Source organism: Pan troglodytes, chromosome 20, assembly GCF_028858775.2.
Source record: "Pan troglodytes isolate AG18354 chromosome 20, NHGRI_mPanTro3-v2.0_pri, whole genome shotgun sequence".
Lineage (NCBI taxonomy): Eukaryota > Metazoa > Chordata > Mammalia > Primates > Hominidae > Pan > Pan troglodytes.
In genome coordinates this window covers 44,728,120-44,740,398 of record NC_072418.2, presented here as the reverse complement: position 1 = coordinate 44,740,398, position 12,279 = coordinate 44,728,120, and positions in this window count along the sequence as shown.

Below are 12,279 nucleotides of genomic sequence, written 5' to 3'. Positions count from 1 at the left end.
CTACCAGAGAAAATCACTTAACTACAAAGGAAGACAATAGGAAAGAAAGAAAAAGAAGAGGGAGTTGCAAAACAACCAGAAAACAAGCAACAAAACTGCAGTACTAATTAATAATCATGTGAATGTTAATGGATGCAATTCTCCATTTAAAAGACACAGAATGGGCTGGGAGCGGTGTCTCACGCCTGTAATCCCAGCACTTTGGGAGGCCGAGGCGGGCAGATCATGAGGTCAGGAGATCGAGACCATCCTGGCTAACACGGTGAGACCCCGTCTCTACTAAAAATACAAAAAATTAGCCGGCAAGGTGGCAGGCGCCTGTAGTCCCAGCTACTTGGGAGGCTGAGGCAGGAGAATGGCGTGAACCCAGGAGGCGGAGCTTGCAGGGAGCTGAGATCGCGCCACTGTACTCCAGCCTGGGCAACAAAGCGAGACTCTGTCTCAAAAAAAAAAAAAAAAAAAAAGAGTGGCTAAAGGGATAAAGAAACAAGACCCAACTACATACTGCCTACAACAAGCCCACTTCACCTATAAAGACACACGTAGACTGAAAGTGAAGGGATGGAAAAAAAATTCCATGCAAGTGGAAACCAAAAAAGTGTAGGAGTAGCAATACTTATTTTTATTTTTTAAGCATTGTATTTTATTTTTAATTGACAAATAACAATTGTACATAGTCATGGGGTACATAGTGATGCTTTGATACACACAATTTATAGTGATTGGATCAGGGCAATCAGCATACCTATCATCTCAAGCATTTATCATTTCTTTGTGTTGGGAATGTTCAACATCCTCCTAGCCACTTGAAACTATACAATATATTATTGTTAAATATAGTCATCCTACAGTGGTATAGGGCACTGGAACTTATCCTATTATCCAGCTATAATTCTGTATCCTTTAACAAATTGCTTTCCATTCCTCCCTTCCCATCCTCTAGTATTCTCCGTTCTACTTTTTACTTCTATGAGATCAACTTTTTATAAAGCTTCTACGTATGAATGAGAACATGTGGGGTTTTACCTTCTGTTCATGGCTTATTTTACTTAATGTCCTCCAGTTCCACCATGTTGCTCCAAATGACAGGATTTTATTCTTTTTTTTTTAAGGCTGAATGTATTCCATGGTTTATGTATATACCACATTTTCTTTATCCATTTATCTGTTGTTGGAAACCTAGGTTGATTTTTTATCTTAGCCATTGTGAATAGTGCTGCAATAAACATGAAGGTGTAGATGTCTCTTCAGTATAATTTCCTTTCCTTTGGATAAATGCCCAGTAGTGGGATTGCTAGATCATAAGAAACTGTACTTATATCAGATAAAATAGACTACAAGCCAAAGACTATCAAAAGAGAGAAAGAAGGTCACTATATAACGCTAAAGGGGTCAATGTAGTGAGAGGATATAAAAATTATAAATATTTATGTACTAAACACTGGAGCACCAAAGTGTATAAAACAAACATTAATAGATCTAAAGGGAGAGATAGACTGCAATACAATAATAGCTGGGGACTTCAACACCCCACTGTCAATAATGGACAGATCACCCAGACAGAAAATCAACAAAGAAACATTGGAGTTAAACTACATTTTAGACCAAACAGGCCTGATATTTACAGAACATTTCACCCAACTGCTGCAGAATAGATATTCTTTCCATCAGCACATGGAACATTCTCCAGAGTAGACTATTTCTTAGGCCACAAACCAAGTCTCAATAAATTCAAAAAAGTAGGAATCTTATTAAGTATCTTTTCTTTTTTTAAAAGAGATAGGGTCTTACTCTGTTACCCAGGCTGGAGTGTAGTGGTGAGATCATAGTTCACTGCAGCCTCCAACTCCTGGGCTCAAATGATCCTCCTCGCTCAGCCCCCCAGATAGCTGGGATTACAAGAGTGCCCCACAATGCCCAGCTAATTTTTTTTTTTACTTTTGTGGAGATGGAATCTCACTATGTTGTTCAGGCTGGTCTTGAACTCCTGGCCTCAAGTGATCTTCCCATCTTGGCTTCCCAAAGTGTTGAGATTATAGGCGTGAGCCACCAGGCCTGGCGTAAGTATATTTTTTTTTACCACAGGGGTATAAAACTAGAAATTAATAATAAGAGGAATCCCAGAAAACACACCAGCACATGGAAATTAAACAATATACTACTGAGCCACCAATGGGTAAATTAAGAAATTAATAAGGAAATAAAAAAATTTCTCCAGCCTCAGCCTCCTAGGTAGCTGGGATTATAGGTGCACACCACCACACCCAGCACATTTTTGTGTTTTTAGTAGAAATGGGGTTTCACCATGTTGGCCAGGCTGGTCTCGAACTCCTGACATCAGGTAATCCACCTGCTTCGGCCTCCCAGAGTATTGGGAGCATTTTTCTTTTTTCTTTTTTTTGAGACAGAGTCTTGCTGTGTTGCCCAGGGTGGAGTACAGTGGCGCCATCTTGGATCACTACAAACTCGGCCTCCCATGTTCAAGCAATTCTCTTGCCTCACCCTCTTGAGTAGCTGGGGTTACAGGCATGCACCACCGTGCCTGGCTAATTTTTGTATTTTAGTACAGATGGGATTGGCCAGGTTGGTCAGTGTAGTTTAACTCCTGGCCTCAAGTGATCCACCCACTGTGGCCTCCCAAAGTGCTGAAATTACAGGCGCGAGCCACTGCGAATGGCCTATATTTCTACTTCTGTGAAGAATGCCATTGAAATATTGCTAGAGACTGAGTTGAATTTGTAGTTCATCATGGTTAGTATGGACATTTTAACAATATTAATTCTTCCAGTCCATGAACACAGTACATTTTTTATTTTTTCAGAGACGGGGGTCTCACTATATTGAGCAGGTTGGTCTCAAACTCCTGGACTCAAGTGATCCTCTCACTTCATTCTCCTGAATAACTGAGACTATAGTCATGCAGCACTATGCCCGACACATTTTTTTTTTTTTTTTTTTTTGAGACGGAGTCTTGCTCTGTCGCCCAGGCTGGAGTGCAATGGCCCGATCTCGGCTCACTGCAAGCTCCGCCTCCCGTGTTCACGCCATTCTCCTGCCTCAGCCTCCCGAGTAGCTGGGACTACAGGCCCCCGCCACCACGCCCGGCTAATTTTTTGTATTTTTAGTAGAGACGGGGTTTCACCGTGTTATCCAGGATGGTCTCGATCTCCTGACCCCGTGATCCGTCCGCCTCGGCCTCCCAGAGTGCTGGGATTACAGGCATGAGCCACCGCGCCCGGCACATTTTTCATTTCATATTGTACTTCTCAGCTTCAAGGTTTCTGTTTGTTTCTTATTATTTTACTTTCGCTGTTAAATTTCTCTGACAAATGTCTGAATTGTTTCTCTATGTTTTCTTTAAGTTCTCTGAGTTTTCTTAAAACAGCCGTTTTGAATTGTTTGCCTGCCAGACCATTCATTTGCATGTTTTTAGGATAATTCATTGGCATTTTGTTCTGTCTATTTGACGAGGCACGTTCCTAGGCTATTCTTATTCCTAGATCTGCGTCTCTATCTATGCATTGGTGAATTAGGTGTTTATTACGGTCTTTACAGCCTGAGTTTGTTTGTGACCATTCTATTTCAGTGGGCTTATTTAGAAATTGAGTGGACTGACTGTTGTCTTCCATTTCAACACTAGGGGGTACCCTAAGCCCAGGTTAGAGGCGAGTCTGGCACTAGCTTCACTGCTGATGAAATGTCGGACCTGGATGGGGCAGGTGGGAGAGCCACAGAGGGCACCTGGGCCCTGTGGAGAACCAGCCAGGCCCTCAAGGCCAGAGGATCTGTGGACCATGCTTCCTGCAGCATGGTTGCTGTAAACAGTGTCTTTGGTGCAGCATCTCCTCTGGCAGGGATGGAGAGCCACTGCCAAGTTCCTTGCAGTGGCTGCCCAACCCCACCCCTTCTTTTTGTCTTTAGCTGGCCTTAGGTACTTGCAGTGTTCTCTACGGGCCAATACAGGAGTGAGTCTTTTGTGGAGGGGCCCGGAATGATGGGGAATCTGTATGTCCACCCCTAGCTCACTTTTTCCAGTGTAAAAATCATGGGTCCAGGGGGAGTTTCCACGTGTGGTGCCATAATGGCTTGAGGGGAGGCATGTTGCAAGCACAGAGAACTGATCCCTTTACCTTCCAACCGTGGTTTTGCTTGTCTTTGTGGTCCAAGGGCGCTTCCCAACTTCACTCGTGTGTTCGAGTTTTTTTTTTTTGGCTCTTGTGAAAGTAATTTTGTGTGTGGATAATTGCTCAAATGGATGTTTCTGCTGGGAGATAATGGCTGGAGAGACTTACTCTGCTGTCTTTCTCATCTTCTGTCATTTAACATCATTCCTTAAAAATTTTTTTGTGTTTGAGATAGGGGTTGCTCTGTCACCCAGGCTGGAATGCAGTGGCACCGTCTCCACTTACTGCAACCTCCTCCTTTCAGGTTCAGGTGATTCTCCTGCCTCAGCCTCCTGAGTAGCTGGGACTACAGGTGCAGGCCAGCACACTCGGCTATTTTTTTTTTTTTTTTTTGTATTTTTGGTAGAGACGGTGTTTCACCATGTTGGCCAGGCTGGTCTCGAACTCCTCACCTCAAGTTATCTGCCCAACTTGGCCGCTCAAAGTGCTGGGATTACAGGTGTGAGCCACCATGCCTGGTTGCACTTTCAATGGTGTAAGACTGAATGTTTTCCCTCTAATACTAAGAAAAGGGCAAGGGTGCCCACTCTCATCATCCTTATTCAATATACTACTGGAAGTTTCAGCACTGGAATAAGGCAAGAAAAGGAAATAAATACATATGGACTAGAAAGTAAGAAATAGGGCCAGGTGCGGTGGCTCACAGCTGTAATCCCAGCACTTTGGGAGGCTGAAGCAGGCAGATCACCTGAGGTCAGGAGTTCAAGACCAGCCTGGCCAACAAGGTGAAACCCTGTCTCTACTAAAAATACAAAAATTAGCCAGGCATGGTGGTGGGCGCCTGTAATCCCAGCTACTTGGGAGGCTGAGGCAGGAGAATTGCTTGAACCTGGGAGGTGGAGGTTGCAGTGAGCCAAGATCGTGCCATTGCACTTTAGCCTGGGTGACAAGAGCAAGACTGTGTCTCAAAAAAAAAAAAAAAAAAAAAAGAAAGTAAGAAATAGGCTGGGTGCAGTGGTGCATGCCTGGGTGCGGTCCCAGATGTTTGGAGAGCCGAGGTGAGTGGATTGCTTGGGCTCAGGAGTCTGAAACCAGCCTGGGCAACATAATGAGATCCCATCTCTACAAAAAAAAGCCAGGCGGCCTGGCGTGGTGGCTCACGCCTGTACTCCCAGCACTTTGGGAGGCCGAGGCGGGTGGATCATGAGGTCAGGAGATCGAGACCATCCTGGCTGATACGGTGAAACCCCATCTCTACTAAAAATACAAAAAATTAGCCAGACGTGGTGGCAGACGCCTGTAGTCCCAGCTACTCGGGAAGCTGAGGCAGGAGAATGGCGTGAATCCGGGAAGCGGAGCTTGTAGTGAGCCTAAATCACGCCACTGCACTCCAGCCAGGGTGACAGAGTGAGACGCCATCTTAAAAAAAAAAAAGAAAACAAAAATAAAAACAAAAAAAAGCCAGGCACTGTGGCATGTGCCTGTAGTTCCAGCTACTCAGGAAGCTGAGGTAGGCGGATTGCTTCAGCCTGGGAGGTTGAGACTGCAGTGAGCAGAGATTGTGCCACTGCACTCCAGCCTGGGCTACAGAGTGAGATCCTGTCTCGAAAAGTAAAAAAGAAGAAGAAAATAATAAATAAAACTGTCTCTATTTGAAGATGACTTGATTATCTATGTAAAAGATCTCCAGGAATTTACAAAAACGTATCTTTTAGAACTAATAAGTGAGTTCAATAAAGTCACAAGATACAAGATCAACATGCAAAATTCAATTGCATTTTTGTATACAGACAATCAACTAGTGGAAACCAAAATAAAAACCTAGTACCACTTACAATTGCTCCAGAGAAAATGAAATACTCGGACATAACTCTACCAAAACATGTACAGGAACTATATGATAAAAATTACAAAATGCCGATGAATGAAATCAAAGGAGAACTAAATACTTGGAGAGACATGTGTTCATGAATTGGACGACTCAAGACAGTAAACATGTTCATTGTCCCTAAATTGATCTACATTAATGCAATTCCTAGCTAAATGTCAGCAATTTTTTTTCATAGACCTAGATAAGCTTACTCTAAAATTTATATGGAAAAGGAAAGGCCCTAAAATAGCCAAAATCATTTCGAAAAGGAATAATAAGATGGGAAAAATCACTCTTCCTCATAAGGCTTGCTATATAGTTATAGTAATCAAGACAACATGGGACTGATTGAGGGATAGACACATATATCAATGGGAGAGAATAGGGGACTTAGAAATAGGTGTGCACAGGTATGTGCGTTAATTTTCGACAAAGTGAAAGAAGAGAGTTCTTAGACTCGACACCCAAAATGCGATCCATAAAAGAAATACTGATGAATTTTTAAATCAAAGTTAAAATCTTCTGCTCTGTGAAAGACCTTGTTAAGAGAAAAAGAAGACAAATACAGATTGGGAGAAAATATTTGCAAATCAGATATCCAGCCAAGGAGTTGTGTCTAGAATACATAAAGAATGCTCAAAACTCAACATTAAAAAATCCAGTTAGAGGCTGGGCATGGAGGCTCATGCCTGTAATCCCAGCACTTTGGGAGGCCGAGGTGGGTGGATCACAAGGTACCTCCCAAGCACTTTGGGAGGCAGAGGCGGGTGGATCACAGGAAGATCGAGACCATTCTGGCTAACACGGTGAAACCCTGTCTCTACTAAAAATACAAAAAATTAGCCAGGTGTGATGGTGGGCGCCTGTAGTCCCAGCTACTCGGGAGGCTGAGGCAGGAGAATGGCCTGAACCCGGGAGGCGGAGCTTGCAGTGAGCCGAGATCACACCACTGCACTCCAGCCTGGGTGACAGAGTGAGACTCCGTCTCAAGAAAAAAAAAAAAAAAAATTCCAATTAGAAAATGTGAAAAGAGGCTGGGCATGGTGGCTCACGCCTGTAATCCCAGCACTTTGGGAGGATGAGGTGGATGGATCACTTGAAGTTAGGAGTTCGAGACCAGCCTGGCCAACACGGTGAAACCCCTTCTCTACTAAAAATACTAAAATTAGCTAGGCGTGGTGGCACGCACCTGTAATCCCAGCTACGAGGGAGGCTGAGGCAGGAGAATGGCTTGAATCCGGGAGGTGGAGGTTGCAGTGAGCCAAGATCATGCCACTGCACTCTAGCCTGGGCAGGAGTAAGACTCCACAAAAAAAAAAAAAAAAAAAAAAAAAGGAAAAGACCTGCATAGACATTTCAGCAAAAAGAATATGCAGATAAACACATGAAAAGATGCTCAACATTCTTAGCCATTAAAAATGCAAGTTGGGAGGCCGAGGAGGGCGGATAACCTGAGGTTGGGAGTTTGAGACCGGCCTGGCTAACATGGTGAAACCCCATCTCTACTAAAACTACAAAATTAGCTGTGCGTAGTGGTACACACCTGTAATCCCAGATACTTGGGAGGCTGAGGCAGGAGAATTGCTTGAATCCAGGAGGTGGAGGTTGCAGTGGGCCAGCATCACTGCACTCCAGCCCGGGTGACAGAATGAGACTATGTCTCCAGTAAAAAAAAAAAAAGAAAAGAAAAGCAAGTTAAAACCACAATGAAATATCATTATACACCTAATAGAAGGGGTACCATAAATAATAATAACACCAAATGCTGGAGAGGATGCAGAGAAGCTGAATCACTCATACACTGCTGGTGCACTCATGCATGCTGGCTCCAGTCATTCTGGAAAATACTTTGGCAATTTTTTTTAAAACTTAAAATGGGCTTATCACCTGACTTAACTATTGTACTCTTGGGCATTCTTCCCGGAGAAAGGAAAAAAGTATTTTCACATGGAAACTTGTACGTGAATGTTCATAGTGTCTTTATTTGCAATAGCCAAGGACTAAAAAGGAATTCAATGTCCTTCAATGGGTGAATGATTAAATTGCAGTACTATGAAATACCACCCCTGAGCAATAAAAAGGAGTAACTCTTGATACTTGCAACAACTTGGATGAAGCTCAAGGAAAGTTTGCTGATAGAACAAAGCCAATATCAAAAGCATACATACTGGCCTGGTGCGGTGGCTCACGCCTGTAATCCCAGTACTTTGGGAGGTCGAGGCAGGCGGATCACCTGAGGTCAGGAGTTCGAGACCAGCCTGGCCAACATGGTGAAACCCCGTCTCTACTAAAAGTACAAAAATTAGCCGGGCGTTGTGGCGTATGCCCGTAATCCCAGCTACTTGGGAGGCTGAGGCAGGAGAATCACTTGAACCTGGGAGGTGGAGGTTGCAGTGAGCCAAGATTGCACCACTGCACTCCAGCCTGGGCAACAAGAGCAAAAACAAAAAACAAAAAGCAAAAAAAACAAAAGCATACCTACTGCGTGATGGCTGGGCGTGGTAGCTCAACCCTGTAATCCCAGCACTTTGGGAGACCAAGGCAGGTGGATCCCCTGAGGTCAGGAGTTCGAGACCAGCCTGGCCAAAGTGGTGAAACACCGTCTCTACTTAAAAAAGAAAAAAACAAGGCTGTGCAAGGTGGCTCACACCTGTAATCCCAGCACTTTGGGAGGCCAAGGCGGGCAGATCACCTAAGGTCGGGGGTTCAAGACCAGCCTGACCAACATGGAGAAACCCCGTCTGTACTAAAAATACAAAAATTAGCCGGGCGTGGTGGCGCATGCCTGTAATCCCAGCTACTCAGGAGGCTGAGGCAGGAGAATCGCTTGAACCCGGGAGGCAGAGGTTGTGATGAGTAGAGATTGCGCCTTTGCACTCCAGCCCGGGCAACAAGAGCGGAACTCTGTCTCCAAACAAACAAACAAACAAACAAACCAACCAACCAGCCAACCACAAAAATTACCTGGGTGTGGTGGCGCATGTCTGTAATCCCTGTAATCCCAGCTACTTGGGAGGCTGAGGCAAGAGAATTGCTTAAAACCGGGAGGCAGAGGTTGCAGTGAGCCAAGATCATGCCACTGCACTCCAGCCTGGGCGACAGAGCAAGACTCTATCTCCAAAAAACAAAAAAAACAAACAAAAAAAACAAAAAAAACCATACATACTGTACAATTCCATTTATGTAACATTCTTGAAATAACATAACCACAGAGATGTAGACTAGATTAGTGCTTGCCAGAAGTAGTTATGGGACAGGGAGGGTATTGTGGTTATGAAGGGGTGGCAACATATACTGTTGTGACTGTGGTAGCCGCATAGCATAGAGACACACATGTGCACATCCACACCCACACACAAATGCACACATGTATGCACGCACACATGCATGTATAACTGGTGAAATATGAAAAAAGCTCTGCAGATTGTACCAATGTCGCTTTCCTGGTTTTGACACTGAATTATAGTTATGCAAGATGTGAACATTGGTGGAGGCTGGGTGAAGGGTGATGGGCCTCCAAATACATTTTTTTTTCAAGTTTCTGTGAATCTACAATTATTTAAAAATTCAAAGTTAAAACAAATGTAGTTAGTTTGCAGACCTCTGACACTGATCCTGTGAATGTTCACTGAAGTGCTGTTTGAATTTGTATCTTTGCATGTATGGTTGTACATTGATATTTCATGACTGCTCATAGCAAGGAAATTAGTGGTAACACAATTTTTGGTTTGTACTTTTTCCACATCAGAGTCCAAGACCACAAACTGTATTTTTTGATGTCTGGAAACAAAGTGGGTTAGGGGAACTGTACCCTACCTTGGTCTTTTTCTTTCTCAGTTAGGCTATGGCCCCACCCACTTTAGTGGTTTGAAGGGAATGTATTGGTTTTGTCTTTTTCTCTGCACCACGTAAAGTCCAGAAGTATCTTTAGAGGCCTGGAACTTGCTGCTCTTTCAAAAAACAGCTTTCTCACTGGTCTCCAGCGTTTCTGCCTTTCTCTCCTATACATTAGGAGTTTCCGTCTGGTCACATAAGTCAGGGAAGTGAGCAGGGTGTAAGAGGATCTCATTTATTCCACATGTATTTATGAAGCATCCTTGTGCCAGACTGGGTGCTTGTCACTGGACTTAGCAGAGACCAGGACAGGTGTACTCCTGCCTCCTTAGAACTCACGATTCAGGGGAGGCTCTTCTTAATGTGACTAATTAATGATCAAAGGGTGTGCACATTAAAATTATGAGGTAAACATACAAATTTTATGTGTTGTACATGCTAATTTCACATAACAGGCAAGACCTGAGAAGCCCTCAGAATCACGGTCCTATGCCTTAACCCTATCTGTCAGGAGCCTTAACCCCACTTGTTAGGAGCTGTGGCCGTGCTCAGAAAAGATGATGAGGATGACCAGGACAGACACTGTAGGTGTGAGGACAGGGCAGAGAAGACCTTGGTGACTGCCCAGATGTGGGATGTGTAGAGGATTCTGACCCATCCAAAGCACAGGAGACTCTCGGTGGGGACCTGAGTGACCCTTCCACTGAGCACTCTGAGTGGTGTGTGTGTGTGACCTGCAGGGACACTGATTGACTGGACCTGAGCTCTTGGGAAGGGCAGGGGTGGGTCTGTAGGACCAGAGTTGCCTCTGTGGGTGGGAAGTGGTGGGAATGAGGAGAGTGAGGGTGACTGGGAGGACTCTGGTCTGTTTTTGTCTCCTGGAGAAGTTGGGCCCTACCCTGGGAGACAGATGTTCAGGCCTCCACTTGTCCCTCAGGAGGATTGTGTGGGAAGGACTGGCAGATGGCAAAGGCCTCTGACATGGGGCATGAGGCCTGGCCTGGAGTCACTGAGAGGATTGTTCAGGGGCTCGGTTCAGCTCAGCTTCCCAGGGGCTTAGCTGGAGCTCAGGGAACAGGATGCTTTGCTCAGGCAGTGCTCCAGGCTGGGTGATGGTAGTGGTTCCAAGGTCAGGCACGGGGGTCGGAAGTTAATCATGAAAAGTTTCCACTGTGTTGTAGGCAGAGACAATGGCTTGAGTCTCAGAGGTAGGGACATTCACTGGGAAACCAGAGCAGACTCAGCCTCTCCAAGGTCATACTTTGGGTACAGAAATCAGCCCTGCCAGGGGTGTCAACAACCTTTGCCAACAACCCTAACATTTAGTCATGTGCACAGGGCTCACAACAAATAAATTAGAGAAGAATCAGGTTCTTCCTCATTGTGTCTTTCTCAGGCAGAATGGACTGGGCAGCTTTTCCCGGCAGTTTCTTTCCATCTGTGTGCTCCCTGCTGCAGTGCCTGGGGATGACCCTTCCGTGGTCACTATCCATGGTGCTGATGTCCATGAACTATTGAAGGGCTAGTGAGTTGTGATCTTCCAGTCACATCTCTTTTATTCTTTGTTTTTCTTTTCTTTTCTTTTTTTTTTTTTTTTGAGATGGAGTCTCACTCTGTCACCCAGGCTGGAGTGCAGTGGCATTATTTTGGCTCACAGCAACCTCCACCTCCCAGGTTCAAGTGATTCTCCTGCCTCAGCCTCCGGAGTAGCTGGGATTACGGGTGTGCGCCAGCACGTGCAGCTAATTTTTGTAATTTTAGTAGAGCCGGGGTTTCGCCATGTTGGTCAGGCTGGTCTCGAACTCCTGACCTCAGGTGATCTGCCTGCCTCGGCCTCCCAAAGTGCTGGGATTACAGGTGTGAGCCACCATGCCCGGCCACATCTCTTTTATTCTTAACAACTAAGCTTGTCACCGAGGAGAAGGTGGAGAGGTACTAGGGGCATGGAGAGCCCTCCGTCTCCCTCTCTCAGGACCTGGAGGGTGCTGGGACATCACTGCAAAAACTGATGCCACAGTCAGGATAACCCTATCCAGGTGCCCATGTGTACTTTGTAGTGAACAATCATGATAAAATGGCCTTGAGAGGAGAGATGGATAGAACAAGCCCCTCTCAAAGATGCACACATCCTCATCCCAAGATCTGTGAATACGGCACATGGTCAAAGACACTTCGCAGATAAATGGAGGATGATGAGATGGGGAGATTATTGTGGTTTATCCAGGTGGGTCCAAAATAACCATACAAGTGAGACAGGGAGGCGGGGAAGTCAGTGAGGATGGAAGCAGAGCACAGAGAGGTTTCAAGATGCTGTACTGCTCGCTTTGAAGATGGAGGAAGGGGCCAAAGTTAAGGATGCAGGCGGCCTCCAGTAATTGGAAAAGGTGAGGGAACAGACTTTTCCCTGGAGCTGCCAGGAAGAACACAGCCAAGTGGACATGTTGTTTTATG